At 38.7% G+C, this 17,264-nt stretch overlaps 1 pseudogene; it reads left to right on the forward strand.

Annotated features, from left to right (window-relative positions):
* Positions 1-5,044: 5,044 nt before the first annotated feature.
* On the forward strand, positions 5,045-6,982 carry LOC112822753 (TOX high mobility group box family member 4 pseudogene; annotated as a pseudogene).
* The last annotated feature ends 10,282 nt before the right edge of the window (positions 6,983-17,264 follow it).

A 17,264-nucleotide genomic window follows, 5' to 3' on the forward strand; every position in this document is an offset into this window, starting at 1 on the left:
GTTCTTCCTCTGTCTTCTTTGCTGACTCATTTTCTTCTTCATCCCTACAGCCATTATGAGAACACCTGACAAATAATGATGATGGTCTCTACAATAATGACTAGTGAAAATTCCTTACCACAAGCTAGGTACTAGTATCCCATCATTTTATCTTCATAACAACTCAATGAGGCATGTACCCATGATAAAACCAAGACACACTGAGCTTAATTAACTTGTTGACACCATTAGTAACTGACCAATGAGGAGTTGGCCCTATAAATACCTATAAACCTAGTCTGGATTATCATTTCCAGCCCCTTTCAGATAATCTCACATGTAAAGTTTTTAATTTAGCTTATCAAAAAAGGAACTTTTTATATTTACACACACAGTCCTTGACAAGTTTCTCTTCCTGATTTTGATGTAATAGTGATGCAATTATTTTAGTCACTAAGTCCAAAACCTTTGACTCCAAAGGCCCTCTCATCCAGGTCCTATTCACTTTTCATCTGTACATTCCTGTTAGAGTAAGTATTGGCTCATTTTCTTTGCCTCCATTTTTCATTGCTTCTGATTCCCTTTACACACGTAGTGAAATTCAGTCACCTATAACACAACTTTAATCATGTCACTCTCTTGCGTGCACCTTCAGTGGCTCACCATTTTCTTAATAGATTCAGAGTAAAGCATGTAAGGCCCTCCTTCTTCTAGCCTCCTTAAGCTTTCTGTCTTCCTCTCTAATATATGCGTGAGGTGGTCAAGCCATTCCTCTCAATTCATGCTACCATTTTCCATACGGACCTCTGTTTATGCCTTATCTTTCTACACTCTCCTCCAGTGCTTCAACACCATATCCATTGGAGTTCTAACCACTGGATTCCAGGGCCACCTTCTTCTCTTGAACTCCAAACATACTTCATAGCTCTTTTATAGCCCTTACCATATCATGCCTTAAATAATGGCTACTTATTTTAAACTCCCCCAATAAAAAAATGGTAAGAGTACCTTATTGTTGCAGCCCTAGCAGAATCATGCTTAGTATTTCACAAATAATAGATTTTGAATAAATATGTTTGAGATTCAGGGATAGATTTATGTGGAGCTTGGTGAAAATTTTATCTGCACACTAACAGCTAATTTAGTGAAGACCTTTCCTTTAGCACAGCTCTGTAAACCCATTAAGCGAATTAACTATGTGTCTTGCACACTGAGGAAAAGGATGGTTTTACCAAGTAGTTTCTTAATTGAAGCATTCAGTTATTTCACATACTACTTTGGAATATCAAGCATAAAACAGCATCATAAAAATTTTACTAGGAATCTGTATTGGAAATCATCTCCCAAAATTCATTCTGCTACTTCTATTTAGCAAAGGTAACCCGGTATATTTGGCCAGCCATATCGCCACCCTGCTAAAACTCAACATGTCCCAGGCATTCTTACAACTATAGTAGGATCTATAACTAAGTCTTGACCCAGGAAAGGTAATCAGAAGTGTTTTGTAGTATTTCTTGAAGTCTCCTTAAAAGTTTTGAGGCATTTGGAATGCAGATGAAATGGATGGGGCTCCAGTAGCGAACAGAAATAGAAAAAAATAAGATTTTTAAAAGCACAAAATATTGATTTGTTGCCCATCTCTCTATTTAGAAATAAGATGATTATGAACATTCTAAGATAAAACTTGATGTGTTAATTATTTTCAAGATGATTATAAATGCACAACTACAAAACAATATAATAGGAGTACACATTTGAAATTAACACAAAGAGTTGCCAGTTATCTTGAAGCAATTTGCAATAGAGAAATAGGACAACCAGAGAGGTGGGTTTTTTCCAACATTAATAAGAGAGATTTTCAAGAGATTTTAATGAGAGAGTTTCAAGTGGTATAAAATAATGCCCAATGCAGATTACTGTCATATTCTTAACAGTATTTCATGTTCAACCTATACTCACAACTATATTTAGCTTACTACTACTTATCAAAATTCATCGCTACAAGACATAGACTACAACTTCAAGTCTTTTTATGTATTAGATGTCATCATGTCTTATCCATTATAAATTACTTTGAAATCTAATAGCATTTAAACTGAGGCAATTTGGAGTCTTTTTTATTTTAAGATTTTTATTTATTTATTTTTGAGAGAGAGAGCTTGTGCATGCATGCACGCGGAAAGGGGTGGTTTGGGGCAGAGGGAAAAGCAGACTCCCCACTGAGCAGGGAGCCAGATGTGGGACTCAATCAGAGGACCCTCGGATCTGACCTGAGCGGAAGGCAGGCTTAACTGACTGAGCCACCCAAGTGTCCCAAGTTTGAAGTCTTTTAAATTCATTTTCTTGAGGAAAAAATAACTATAGTAAAATGACCTTCCTCTGAAAAAGAAAGAAAGGTCATATTTTTTATTTTTTCAAGGATGTGACTATGAAAAATCAGGGGACCTTTAAAGATCCAAATGTAATTACTAAAGCTCCCCTGTGTTCATTGTATCAAACTCTTTTTTGTGCAATTCTAGCTATGGAATCTGAAAATGCTCCTGTAAAACTTGTTGTCATGACAACAAAATCCCCTAAGAAATGATGCAACTCTGCATGTGAGGGAAGCATTCATGACATGATTTAACGGAGAGATGCTTCAACCACCCACTACAACCCCATTTTTCAGCTTGTCTATTGTTTGCTTATATTTTTTAACACTTAACAAAATTTCCACCCTACATAGCTCTTAATAAATATGCTTAAAGTAGCAGTTGTGTTTGTCTTTACCACTGTTACTTACAGTGAGTAGGAAAGGGGATGATTAAAATTTGTCAAGCCTCAGAAATTATTTAGAAATATTTTTCTTGATCACTCATCTTTGATTTGGTTTGAAGAAGCTCCTTTAAACATCCTCTAATAGATTTCTCTATAAGGAAATATTTGATAACTCTGGGCAAGGTGAATTTGTAAAAAAGTATATAGACTTATTGTTTAACAAAAATGAGAAAATAAAAAGCGAAAAAGTAAAAATAATAATTTTAAATAAAGCATATTTGTTTTTGTCTTAAAAAATAACTTCAAAACCAGTGCCAAAAAAAACTTCCCGCTATTTGACTTTCTTTTTAAATCTTAGAATCTAAACTGTAAAATGGGATTAAAATTCTAATAAACTTCAAAATGTAAAATATGAGTGATTTGGGGGAAAAGTAAGAAAAAGAAACTAAGAAAAGCTTTTGTCTGTAGCTTTCTTATCCAATGTGTCATATTACTTTCATAATTTTCTTCTTAAATAAGAAGAGGTCTTTCTCATTGTGCTTATAAACGCTCTCTTCAGTCCCTTCTCGCACCTGTATCAAGAATTTGAGGGGCACCTGGGTGGCTCAGTCGGTTAAGCACCCAACTGTTGATTTCAGCTGCTTAGGTCAGGATCTCTGGGTCAGGAGATTGAGCCCTGCTTCGGGCTCTGCACTCATCAGGGAGTCTGCTTGAGATTCTCCCTCTTGCCATTCTCTCTGTCAAATAAATAAATAAATCTTTTTTTTAAAGAGTTTGATACAAGAGTTTGATAACCTAGCTGTACCCTTTGATTTTCCAAGTTAGACTCCTCATTGTTTCCCCGAAGAGGCCTTAACCACCCAGTGTCTTCTTTCATCTCTGTTTTAGCCAGTGCTACAAGGCAAGAAAAGGAATAAAAGGCATATAGATCAGAAAGAAAGAAGTAAAACTATCCCTATTTGCAGATGATATTATAGTCTACATAGAAAACCCCAAGAACACTACAAAAACACTCCTAGAACTAATAAGTTCAACAAGGTCACATAACACAAGATAAACATACAAAAATAAATTATATTTCTGTATAATGGCAACACACTTGAGGAAACCAAATTAAGAATGTAATACTACTTTGGAAAATTGTTCATTTCCAAATGGCCAACAGACACACGAAAAAGTGCTCAACATTGCTCGGCATCAGGGAAATCCAAATCAAAACCTCAATGAGATACCACCTCATACCAGTCAGAATGACTAAAATTAACAAGTCAGGAAATGACAGATGTTGGCAAGGATGTGGAGAAAGGGGAACCCTCCTACACTGTTGGTGGGAATGCAAGCTGGTGCAGCCACTCTGGAAAACAGTATGGAGATTCCTCAAAAAGTTGAAAATAGGGCTACCCTAAGATCCAGCAATTGCACTACTGGGTATCTACCCCAAAGATACAAATGTAGTGATCTGAGGGGTATGTACACCCCCATGTTTATAGCAGCAATGTCCACAATAGCCAAATTATGGAAGGAGCCAAGATGTCCATCAACGGATGAATGGATAAAGAAGATGTGGTATATATATGTGTATATATATATATATATATGTATATATATACCATGGAATATTATGCAGCCATAAAAAGGAAATCTTGCCATTTGCAATGACATGGATGGAGCTAGAGGGTGTTGTGCCAAGCGAAATAAGTCAATCAGAGAAAGACATGTATCATATGGTCTCACTGATATGAGGCATTCTTAATCTCAGGAAACAAACTGAGGGTTGCTGGAGTTGTGGCAGGTGGGAGGGATGGTGTGGCTGGGTGATAGACACTGGGGAGGGTATGTGCTATGGTGAGCGCTGTGAATTGTGCGAGACTGTTGAATTACAGATCTGTACCTCTGAAACAAATAATACATTATATGAGAAGAAAGAAAGAAAGAAAGAAAGAAGAAGAAGAAGAAGAAGAAGAAAAAAAAGAAGAAGAAGAAGAAAAGAAGAAAAGAAGAAAAGAAGAAAAGAAGAAGAGAAGAAAAGAAGAAGAGAAGAAGAAGAAGAAGATAGTAGGAAGGGAAAAATGAAGGGGGGGAATAGGAGGGGGAGACGAACCATGAGAGACTATGGACTCTGAAAAACAAACTGAGGGTTCTAGAGGGGAAGGGGGTGGGGCATGGGTTAGCCTAGTGATGGGTATCAAAGAGAGCATGTATTGAATGGAGCACTGGGTGTTATACGCAAACAATGAATCATGGAGCACTACATCAAAAACTAATGATGTAATGTATGGGGTGGGGGCGATGGGAGCGATGAGGGAACTGAGACGGTGGTAGCCATTGTGTGAAGATGGAGTTTCCCGGAGGAAATGACAATTACCTGACGATCACAGGGCCCTCACTGTCTGCCTTCCTGTCAGGGGCCGAGACATTCCAGGCACCAAGCTTGGGAGATGAGGAATTTGAAGTCCCACCTATCTCCTTGGATTCTGATCCCTCACTGGCTGTCTCAGATGTGGTTGGCCACTTTGATGACCTGTCAGACCCCTCCTCCTCTCAGGATGGCAGCTTTTCAGCCCAATATGGGGTCCAGACATTGAACATGCCTGTGGGCATGACCCATGGCTTGATGGAGCAGGGCGGGGGGCTTCCGAGTGGGGGCTTGACCATGGACTTGGACCATTCTATAGGAACACAGTATAGTGTCAACCCACCTGTTACAATTGATGTACCAATGACAGACATGACATCTGACTTGATGGGCCATAGCCAGTTGACCACCATTGATCAGTCAGAACTGAGTTCTCAACTTGGTTTGAGCTTAGGGGGTGGCACCATCCTGCCACCTGCCCAGTCACCTGAGGATCGTCTTTCAACCACCCCTTCACCTACTAGTTCACTTCATGAGGATGGTGTTGAGGATTTCCGGAGGCAACTTCCCAGTCAGAAGACAGTTGTGGTGGAAGCAGGAAAAAAGCAGAAGGCCCCAAAGAAGAGAGAAAAGAAAGATCCTAATGAACCTCAGAAGCCAGTTTCAGCATATGCTTTATTCTTTTGTGATACACAGGCTGCCATTAAGGGACAGAATCCCAATGCCACTTTTTGGGGAGGTTTCAAAAATTGTGGCCTCCATGTGGGATAGTCTTGGAGAGGAGCAAAAACAGGTGTATAAGAAGAAAACCGAAGCTGCCAAGAAAGAGTATCTGATGGCTCTGGCTGCATAGAAAGACAATCAAGAGTGTCAGGCCACTGTGAAAACAATAGAATTGGATCCAGTGCCACTGTCACAGACACCTTCTCCACCTCCTATGGCTACTGTTGACCCAGCATCTCCAGCACCAGCCTCAACAGAGCCCCCTGCCCTGTCCCCTTCCATTGTTGTTAACTCTACTTTTTCCTCCTATGTGGCAAACCAGGCATCTTCTGGGGCTGGGGGTCAGCCCAATATCACCAAGTTGATTATTACCAAACTGATGTAGCCCTCTTCTATTACTATGTCTCAAGGAGGGATGGTTACCATTATCCCAGCCACAGTGGTGACCTCCCGGGGGATCCAACTAGGCCAAACCAGTACAGCCACTATCCAGCCCAGTCAACAAGCCCAAATTGTCACTCGCTCAGTGTTGCAGGCAGCGGCAGCAGGTGCTGCTTCTATGCACCTGCCTCCACCCCGGCTACAACCCCCTCCGCTGCAACAGTTGCCTCAGCCCCCCACTCAGCAGCAAGTGACCATTCTGCAGCAGCCTCCCCCACTGCAGGCCATGCAACAGGCTCCACCTCAGAAAGTTTGAATCAATTTACAGCAATAGCCACCTCCTCTGCAGATCAAGATTGTGCCTCCACCCACTCTGAAAATGCAGACACCCTTAGTCCCACCAGCTGTGGAAAGTAGTCCTGAGCGGCCTATGAACAACAGCCCCGAGGCCCACACAGTGGAGGAAACCTCTCCTGAGACAATCTGTGAGATGATCACAGATGTAGTTCCTGAGGTTGAGTCTCCTTCTCAAGTGGATGTTGAATTGGTGAGTGGGTCTCCCGTGACACTCTCACCCCAGCCTTGATGTGTGAGATGCGGTTGTGAGAACCCTCCTGTTGTGAGTAAGGACTGGGACAATGAGTACTGCAGCAATGAATGTGTGGTGAAGCACTGCAGGGATGTCTTCTTGGCCTGGGTGGCCTCTAGAAATTCAAACACTGTGGTGTTTGTGAAGTAGTCCTTCCTGTTCTCCAAGCCAGTCAAGACTTACCTGCTGGGAACATGTCTAAGAGCCTCTTTTTAAAAAACAAGTTAGGCTTCTGGTAGTGCCTGATCTCAACCGATGATGGTCCTTCGTGCATCTCCCCTTTTCTGTCTCTTCATCCGGGGCCATACTATGGAGCAAGGCCATTGAGTTGGCTGTAATCTGGAATTGCTTTCTACTTTCAAGTACAAGCAGAGATACCAGTGATAATAGCAGAGAAAAGGGTAAAGGGAATATGAACAAGCAGAACATAGGGGTGGTGCTGGTGGGGGTTGTTTGAGGAAACTCGGTATAATTATCATAGGACATGCCTAAACAATTATTAAAATGATGGGAGAATACTCAGCTTTGAGCCTAGGCTAAAACACTGTGTGCACCCATTTTAAAGGGGATAAAAAGTTGCATTAAAGGTTATCTCTTAAACAGGAACGTTTGCTGTCACACCTATACATTGCTTTGAGAACAAAAGTTTTCAACAGAGCAGGCAGCCTGGGCTGTCGGGAAAATACTATCACCTGGGAGTTTCTTATTTATTTCTCTTTACGAATAATGTTATTTCTGTAATCCTTGATCCTCCCTCTTGCACTTACCACAGTTTATGAGTATAAAAGGCAGAAGTCTATAACCTTAATATAAGAGGTTTTACGAAAGTCAAAAAAAACAAAAAACAAAAAACTAATGATGTATGTATGGTGATTAACATAACATAATAAAATAAAATAAAAAAATAAAAATGTAGTACTACTTGTAATCACTCTGTGTACATCATATATCTCCAATACAACTTATACTTATATCCTGAAAAAGACAAAATGTTAATTAAATGTATTTTAAAGGGGCGCCTGAGTGGCTCAGTCGTTAAGCGTCTGCCTTCGGCTCAGGTTGTGATCCCAGGGCCCTGGGATCAAGCCCCGCATCGGGCCCCCTGCTCAGACTCCCTGGGAGTCTGCTTCTCCCTCTCCTATTCCCCCTGCTTGTGTTCCCTCTCTCTCTCTCTCTCTCTCTCTCTCTCTGTCAAATAAATGAATAAAATCTTTAAAAAGTGTATTTTAAAAATTTCTAAATAAATAGATAGATTATAGTCATGGATTAGAAGATTCAACATAGTAAGGATGTTAATTCTCCCCAAACTTATATACAGGTTTAATGCAATTTCTATCAAAATCTCAATGAGATTTTCTATAGATAGATATAGGCAAAATTATTCTAAAATTTATATGAAAAAGCAAAGGAACTAATATAGCTATGAGTAATTTTAAAAAATAAAGAGGGGTGCCTGGGTGGCTCAGTCTGCTAAGCATCTAACTTTTGATCTCAGCTCAGGTCTTGATCTCAGGGTCATGAGTTCAAGCCCTGCATTGGGCTCCATGCTGAACATGGAGCTTACTTAAAAAAAAAAAAAAAAAGAATAAATTGGGAGGAATTATTCTACCCAATTTCAAGACTTGTTATATCGCTCCAGTAATCAAGATCATATGGTATTGTAGAGCAACAGACAACAGACATATAAATAAATGGAACAGATTTGTATGACCAGCTGATTTTTTCAAAGATGTAGATATAATTCAGTGGAGGAAGAATACCCTTTTCTTCAAATGGTTCTGGAACAATTGAACATCTATAGATAAAAAAGTAATTGTCAACCTAAGTCTCATACCTTCTACAAAAAACTAATTCATCGACCTATAGAGTTAAGGTGTAAAACACAAAAATCTGAAACTTTTAGAAGATAGAAGAAAATCTTCAGAACCTGGAATTTCATGAGTGTTTTTAGATATAATTTGAAAAGCATTATCTATTTTTTAAAAAGTCTCTAAATTGGACTTAATCACAATTAAATACTTTTGCCTTACAAAAGATGCCATTAAGAGGATGTCCATACATGTTATGGATTGGGAGAAAATCTTTGCAAACCACACATCCTCCAAAGGACTCATATTTAGAGCATATAACTATTCATGTCTTTTGCCCATTTTTTGACTTGATTATTTGTTTTTTGGGTGTTAAGCTTGTGAAGTTCTTTATAGATCTTGTATATCAGCCCTTTGTCTGTAGTGTCATTTGCAAAAATCTTCTCCCATTCCGTGGGTTGCCTCTTTGTTTTGTTGACTGTTTCCTTTGCTCTGCAGAAGCTTTTTATCTTGATGAAGTCCCAAAAGTTCATTTTTGCTTTTGTTTCCCTTGCCTTTGGGGACGTGTCTTGAAAGAAGTTGCTGTGGCCGATGTCGAAGAGGTTACTGCCTATGTTCTCCTCTAGGATTTTGATGGATTCCTATCTCACATTGAGCTCTTTCATCCATTTTGAGCTTATCTTTGTGTATGGTGTAGGAGAATGGTCGAGTTTCATTCTTCTGTACATACAAATGGCTAGCAGACACATGAAAAAATGTTCATCATCATTAGCCATCAGGGAAATTCAAATCAAAACCACACTGAGATACCACCTTAGACCAGTTAGAATGGCAAAAATGGACAAGGCAAGAAACAACAAATTTTGGAGAGATTGTGGAGAAAGGGGAACCCTCTTACACGGTCGGTGGGAATGCAAGTTGGTACAGCCACTGTGGAAAACAGTGTGGAGGTTCCTCAAAAAATTAAAAATAGAGCTGCCCTATGACCTAGCAATTGCCCTACTGGGTATTTACCCCAAAGACACAGATGTAGTGAAAAGAAGGGCCATATGCACCCCAATGTTCATAGCAGCAATGTCCGCAATAGCCAAACTGTGGGAAGAGCCAAGATGCCCTTCAATAGATGAATGGATAAAGAAGATGTGGTCCATATATACACTGGAATATTACTCAGCCATCAGAAAGGTTGAATACCCAACATTTGCATCAACATGGATGGGACTGGAGGAGATTATGCTAAGTGAAATAAGTCAAGCAGAGAAAGTCAATTATCATATGGTTTCACTTATTTGTGGAACATAAGGAAGAGCATGGAGGACATTAGGAGAAGGAAGGGAAAAGTGAAGGGGGGGAAATCGGAGGAGGAGATGAACTATGAGAGACTATGGACCCCGAGAAACAAACTGAGGGTTTTAGAGGGGAAGAGGGTGGGGGGATGTGTTAGCCCGGTGATGGGTATTAAGGAGGGCATGTATTGCAAGGAGCACTGGGTGTTACACACAAATAATGAATCATGGAACACTACATCAAAAACTAATGATGTACTGTATGGTGGCTAACATAACATAATAAAATTTTTAAAAAAAAGCGCATATAAGTAATTCTCAGGAGTCGACATTAAAAAAACAAATTAAATAAAATAAATGACAAATAGAGCAATTTCCCTGGAAATGATGTACTAATGACAAATGCGCACACGAAAACATGTTCAACATCACTGGCCATTAGGGAAGTGCAGATTAAGCCCACCGTGAGATATCATTATACACCTATTAGATTAGCTCAAAAGGAAACAGTGACAATACCAAATGCTGGCAAGGATTCAGAGACACTCGATCTTGCATGCATTGCTAGTAGGAATGTCAAATCATACAGTCTGAAAAACATTTTGTCAGTTTCTTAAAATATTAAACATACTTTACTATACAATTCAGCAATTTGTACTCTTGAACGTTTATCTCAAACAAATGAAACTAATGTTCCCACAAAAGCCTGTACACAGTTATTCACAGCAGCCTTATTTGTAATAGTCTACAACTGGAAGCAACTAAAATGCCCCTTAATGGTGAAACAAAGTGTTTCATAATTTGTTCATATCATGTAACACTCTACAGAAATAAAAAGGGATAGCTATTAATGCACACAATGACTTGGATGGTTCTCAAGGGCATTATGCTGGATAAAAAATTTTCATTTTTTCATGCTAGGTGACTTTATTCCAAAGACATTTTAAAATAAAAGTATAGGGATGGAAAACAAAGTAGCAGTTGCCAACAACTGGGGATAGTCTGGGATGGCAGGAAAGACGATACGACTAGAAGGAAGCAGCACAAGGGAGATCTTCGTAGTCATGGGATAGTTCTATATTTTGATTGTAGTGGTGGCTATAAAACTACCCAGGAGATAAGATGACTTAGAAATATAAACACAGACTGTGCCAGGGTGAAATTCCTAGTTTGGATATAGGACTATAATTAGGTAAGATGTAACCATTAGGGGAAGCTGGGTGAAGGATACACAGGACCTCTCTGTAATACCTTACAACTGCCTGTGACTCTATAATTATTACAAAACAAAACGTTTAATTTAAAAAATATTAGTATTGGAAAATGTTGTTAAAATTTTAATGTGCAGTTTGAATTAAAAAGGTGTCAATAGCCTTTGCAGCCCTTTTCCTGAAAGGGTCACATCAAAGGATGGTGAATTTCATTTACTAAAAGACAATAAAGATAGGCAGGGAGGTGTCATCTGCAATATTTGTGAACCTCTAGAATAGCACAGCACTCCCAGAAGTCAAGTCAAAAATAAAATAATACATTTTTATCTCTATAGGTTACACATTTTCTTTATTTTTTTTTAAGATTTATTTATTTATTTGAGAGAGAAAACGGTGGGGAGAGGGCCGAGGGGGAGGGAGAGAGAGTCTCCAGCAGACTCCTCACTAAGCGAGGAGCCTGATGCCCTGAGATATGACCTGAGCTGAAATCAAGAGTTGGACTCTCAGCCGACTGAGCAGCCGAGGCGCCCCCTATAGGTTACACATTTTCAATTTAATATTTATCTGATAAAATGACAGGGTTTCCATAAACTTCGATTCTTAAACCAATGAATAATAGACTCTAGAAAAAACTTAGTATGATAAATTAATACACCTATGCTCAGAAAAATTAATGTGACAGGTCTGGAGGATTGTATACATCTTTCTACCATCCTTGGGTCCCTTAAACTGGGGCAGGGTGGGCTCCTGACCATTACCCACATCACTGGGACTCAGGAGCAGTGGCTTCCACCTGCTTCTGCTCAAAGCCCTATATCCCTGGGAGTATAAACTGGGCCTTATCACTGGCACTTCCATTTGGAAGTTTCAGGATGATTCTATTGACAATGAGGGTTTTCTCTGTTTCCCCACCCCATTCCTCCCACCCGTATTCAATCCCTTGTGTTATTTGTTTAACTCTCTGCCTCCTACCCTGAATTCTAAGCTCCTTTGAAAGTAAGCTTTCTTCCTGATTTACCCTGCCTTTCTAGGCACAGTAGTTATACAACCAATCTCACGTATGTTTGTAAGATAAAACACATTTGAGTAATTACAGGAGAATTAAAGGGGCACAGTTAGGTATAGATAATTCTGTATTTTTTATAATGTGTTAGCACCATTCCAGAATATATAACACTGGTTTCTTCATTTTAACTATATTGCATGAAAAGGAATAAATTTAAAGAAGCCTGAAAATACTAAGCTAGAAGGTAGTCTCCGGATATTCATTCAGCATTTCACAAAGTTAACAACAATATTAAGATAACATTCAGTGTTTGTTTAGTCAACAAATAATTACTGAATGTATTCCATATGTATGGCTCTCTGCCGGGTCCCGGGTCCTGAAGAAACAAGGGTATCCAGGAGATGTGCTCTTAGCCTTCACAGAATCAGGTCACAGAATCAGTCCAACGGGAATGGGATTTATTCTTGTAAATTAGTGGGAGCCTAGTCTGCACTTTATGAGGACAGAGCGAATATATTTAGAAGCAACACAGTCTGGGGTCCCAGAATTGTGAAGCACTTTTTAATAGGCATTTTTTTCAAAGCTTCACTGTGGCTTGAGATGTGGCAGGGAAGAGTGAGCCAAAAGACTTGGTTTGGAGCAATCCTGAGTCTCTCTAACTGCAAGCAAGTCTGTTCTGCTCAGAATTGTTCAGCCTCATTCTCTTTAGTTAATCTGGAAAAATGAACTGTAGCTGACTAGTCAGAAGAAAAACAACTTTCCCTCATGGCTTTTCAGGAATGAGTTTGCAATACAAACCAACAAAGGTAAACTGGTAAATTCTATATTATAGCATTTCTTAAGCTTGTGAACCAAACTGATTTTTCTAAAGAGAATATTGTTATAGCATTGCTATATAGCTTTATCTCCTGTTTTACAGAACAAGAAGAAGCTTCTTATTTTAGTTTAACTGAAAACAAATAAACAACAAACAACAAAACCCCACAACAATAAAAAGCACAGGCCTCCAAACAGGAGTTTTGCAAATTTGAAGGTGGTGTATGTAGTGACCAGCAAGTAGAGTGGTTTGTGGCATGCATGTCTTTAAAAAACAGCACAGGCTGCTGAAGAAATTAATGAATAGAGCAACTCATTGACTTTTCCACAAAATAAAGGTTTTGACAGAGAGAGTGTGAAAAACAAAGGAGTTGGCCCAGACACTAAGTTGCTTGGATTGCAAGGAACACATTTTCCCTAGATAAACATGTTTCATTTTTTTAGTAGAATTGATTTTTAGGGCAGTTTTAGATTCACAGTAAAATTGAGCAGACAGTGTAGAGATTTCCCATTACCCCTTGCCATCACACACACACAGCCTCTTCCATTATCAATATCCCCCATCTGAGTGGTACATTTATTTCAATTGATAAACCTACATTCACACATCATTATCACCCAAAGTCCAGAGTTGATATTAGAATTTATTCTTGGTGTTGTGCTTTCTGTGGGTGTAGACAAATATATAATGACACATCTCCATCATTACAGTATCATACAGAGTAATTGCATTGCCCTAAAAATTCTCTTAGCTCCACCTTTTCATCTCTTGTTCCCCATGGGCCCCTGGCAACTACTGAGCTTTTTACTGTGTCGTAGTTTTGCTTCTTCCAGAATTTCCCATAGTTGGAATCATACAGTAGGTAGCCATGTCAGTTTGGCTTCTTTTAATTAGTAACATGCATCTCAGTTTCCTTTTTCTAAGTCTTTTCTTGGCAGATAGCTCATTGCTTTTTATTTCTCAATAATATTCCATTGTCTGGACCATTTCATCTTTAATTCATAAGGTGGTTCACTTTGACGTTTCTTATAGTTTAAACTAGAGTTCATTCAGATAAATTCCCTCTGAATTCCTTTGCAAAATCAGCTCTTGAGATAAGTAAGATTTTTTGACATTAAAAATCTTTGGCATCAGAATTGTTGCCCAGCACCTATTAGCTGCATTTAGGAGATAGTCTACATGGGTCCAGACATATTAAGCACTAAGGTAGCTTTATAACTTCAGGTTAATACCTTTCCGAAGTATTAGTGTCTCTTATCTCCTCATCAACCCACTGAAATATCTGAATAGGGACTCCTACAGCTCACCAATCAATTAATTGTCATTTCATGGAGCTGGAAAATAGTGTCACCAAGAGGCAAAGCGAAGGTAAGAGATTTGAATGTTTTCTTAATGCAATATATTTAAATAGACATTTCACCAAAGAAGATGTAGGAAGGCCACTTTAAAGATGCTTAACTTCATTAGTCATTAAGAAAATGCACATTTAAATCACAAAGAGATACCACTTAGACCCATTAAATGGCTATGATCAAAAACACTGAAAATACTCTGTATTGGCAAGGAATTGGAGAAACTGGACCACTATATACATTGCTGGTAGGAATGTAAAGTGGTACAGTAACTATGGAAACAGTTTGGTATTTTCTTTAAAAAGTTAAACATACACCTACCGGATGACCCAGTAATTCCACTCCAGGGCATCTACCCCCAACAAGTGAATATCTGTGTCCACACAAAGACTTGTGTGCAAATGTTTAGAGTAGCATTATTCATAATAACCAAAAAAAAAATGGAACAATCCAAATGTCCATAAACTGGTGAATGGATAAACAAAGTGGTATATAACTGTGCATTGAAATACAACCCAGCAGTAAAAATGAACTACTGATACATGCAACAACATGGATTAACCTCAAAAACATTTGTCAGTGAAAGAAGTTAGACACAAAAGCCTACATATTATATGATTCTATTTAAATAAAATTTCTAATAAAGGCAAATCTATAGAAACAGCAGATCAGTGTTGCTTAGGGCTTGGGTTAGTTCTGAGAATTGACTGTAAATGGGCATGAGAAACATTTTCAGGATTCTGGAAATGTTTTATATCTGGATCATAGTGATGAATGTGAAACTATATAAATTTACTAAAAGTCATTGAATTGTATACTTATAATGAGTGAATTTTATGCTATTTAAACTGCATTTCAAAAGGTTATTTGTAAAAGGCAATAAAGGTTCTTCAATAAAAGCTTCTCCAATAGATCTGCACCTGAAAGCAATGTTCCAATAGCAGGCAGAACTTATGTGTAAACAAATTGTAAATCACTAGCAAAATTGCTGGAGTCAAGAAATATTCTAGGAATCACTCATTCACAAAATTTTCACACATTTTTTGCCAACATTTATTCTCTCCCCTATAATTTAAGCTATAATATACTGAGTACTAACAAAATAGGCTAATTTGTAATTTGAGAGATACTTAAAAGAGTCTTTTGACTGGTGAAAAAACTCTTCTTTCAAAATGAAGTTAGGAATTTATCATTTTTTTAATTTACAAATTTCACCTGAAAGAAACCACTATGAATATATGAAAACCTACATATCAAGTGAAAGATGAAAGTATTCTGTGAGGATTATACTAAGCTGAAAGTTATACCACTGGACTGAGAATTGCCATTTCATCATGGTAGAATATGATTCTGCTCTGTTCAGACAGATGGGTGTAGAGATTATATACAGAATGAAAGGGTTAAAAACTTTGGATCAGCCACACCCTAGCCTCCAGCCCTTTTGTGGTGCTTAGAACTATTTTTAGGAATGTTCTCAAGGGCTGCTTTCCAAATATCCAACTTCTGACCCTATTACAGGTCAAACTATTCATAGTATGGTTTTTATAATTTGAAAAGCACACATCATATGGTCTAAACCAGTGTTTCTTAGTAAAAGGGTTATGATCACCAAATACCATGTGAATATTATGTGTGTGTCAGGGGCAGGGGTTCCCCACACATCCAACAACTCTCCAACATCAGCTGGGTATCCTACAATTCAACTCATTTCCAACACTGTCTACCTAGAGACTGCATGAGATTCCGCAACTTCAGGGCTGTCTCACAAGACTGCTCTCCACTTTAAGTGCCAACTGACTGGCTGTAAATCAGAAGTTCCCATGACCTCCTCCTTGGATTTAATTAATTTGCTAGAGTGGCCCGCAGAACTCAAAGAAACATTTACTTTCTAGATGACTCTTTATTTATTTTTTAAAGGATATAACTTAGAAACAGTCAGATGGAATAGATGCATAGGGCAGGGGAGTAGAATTTCCATTCCCTCTACACACTTGTCACTCTCCCCAAGTTGGCTAACACAGAAGCTCTCCAAACCCAGTCCTTTTGAGTTTTTATGGAAGCTTTATTACCTACGCATGATTGATTAAGTCATTGGCCATTGTGATAGAACTCAATCTCCAGCCCCTCTCCTCTCCCTAGAGGTTGGGGGTGAGACTAAACACATGGTTGATTCCACTGGTAAACAGCCCCCATCCTTAGGTGTGTTCCAAAAGTCACCTCATTAACATAATAAAAGACATCCATTGCTCTCATCACTTAAAAAATTTCAAGAGTTTTAGAACCTGTGTGCCAGAAATGGTTACAAAAGCCAAATACATTTTTTATTATAAATCACAATATCACACTCAACCTCAACACTATGGATATATTGGGTTGGATAATTCCTTATTATGGGGGTTATCCTATGTAATAGAGGATGTTTAGCAGCATTTTTGGTCTCTACCTAGTAAGTACCCAGAGTGATTTTACCCCAGTTGGACAGCCAAAAATGTCCCCAGAAATTGACAAAATTCCCCTGGGAGTAAAATTGCCCTTAGTGGAGAACCAATGGTCTAAATGATCAGTCCAGGGAGCCCGGGTGTCTCAGTCATTAAGTGGCTACCTTCGGCTCAGGTCATGCTCCCAGGGTCCTGGGATAGAGCTTCACATCGGGCTCCATGCTCAACGGGGAGTCTGCTTCTCCCTCTCCCACTCCCCGTGCTTGTGTTCCTACTCTCCCTGTGTCTCTCTCTGTCAAATAAATAAAATATTAAAAAAAAATGATCAGTCCAAACTCTAGAATAGTCGAAGGATTGCATAAGAACTTTGAAAAAGTATAATTTCTCTCACCATTGAATTGTCCAGATGAGTCTGATTGGTTGATACCTAGAAAATGCAAAGTGAGTGAGTTGGAAAGTGAAAACATTTGCAAGAAGAAAAGTATCATTACTATCATTACTCCAGTTTTCTTGCATCAACAAACTCCAACATCTAGAACAGTGAATGAGAGAAATGAGTTT

Source organism: Callorhinus ursinus, unplaced genomic scaffold, assembly GCF_003265705.2.
Source record: "Callorhinus ursinus isolate GAN/ISIS: 27379988/994484 unplaced genomic scaffold, GSC_fseal_2.0 scaffold8, whole genome shotgun sequence".
NCBI lineage: Eukaryota > Metazoa > Chordata > Mammalia > Carnivora > Otariidae > Callorhinus > Callorhinus ursinus.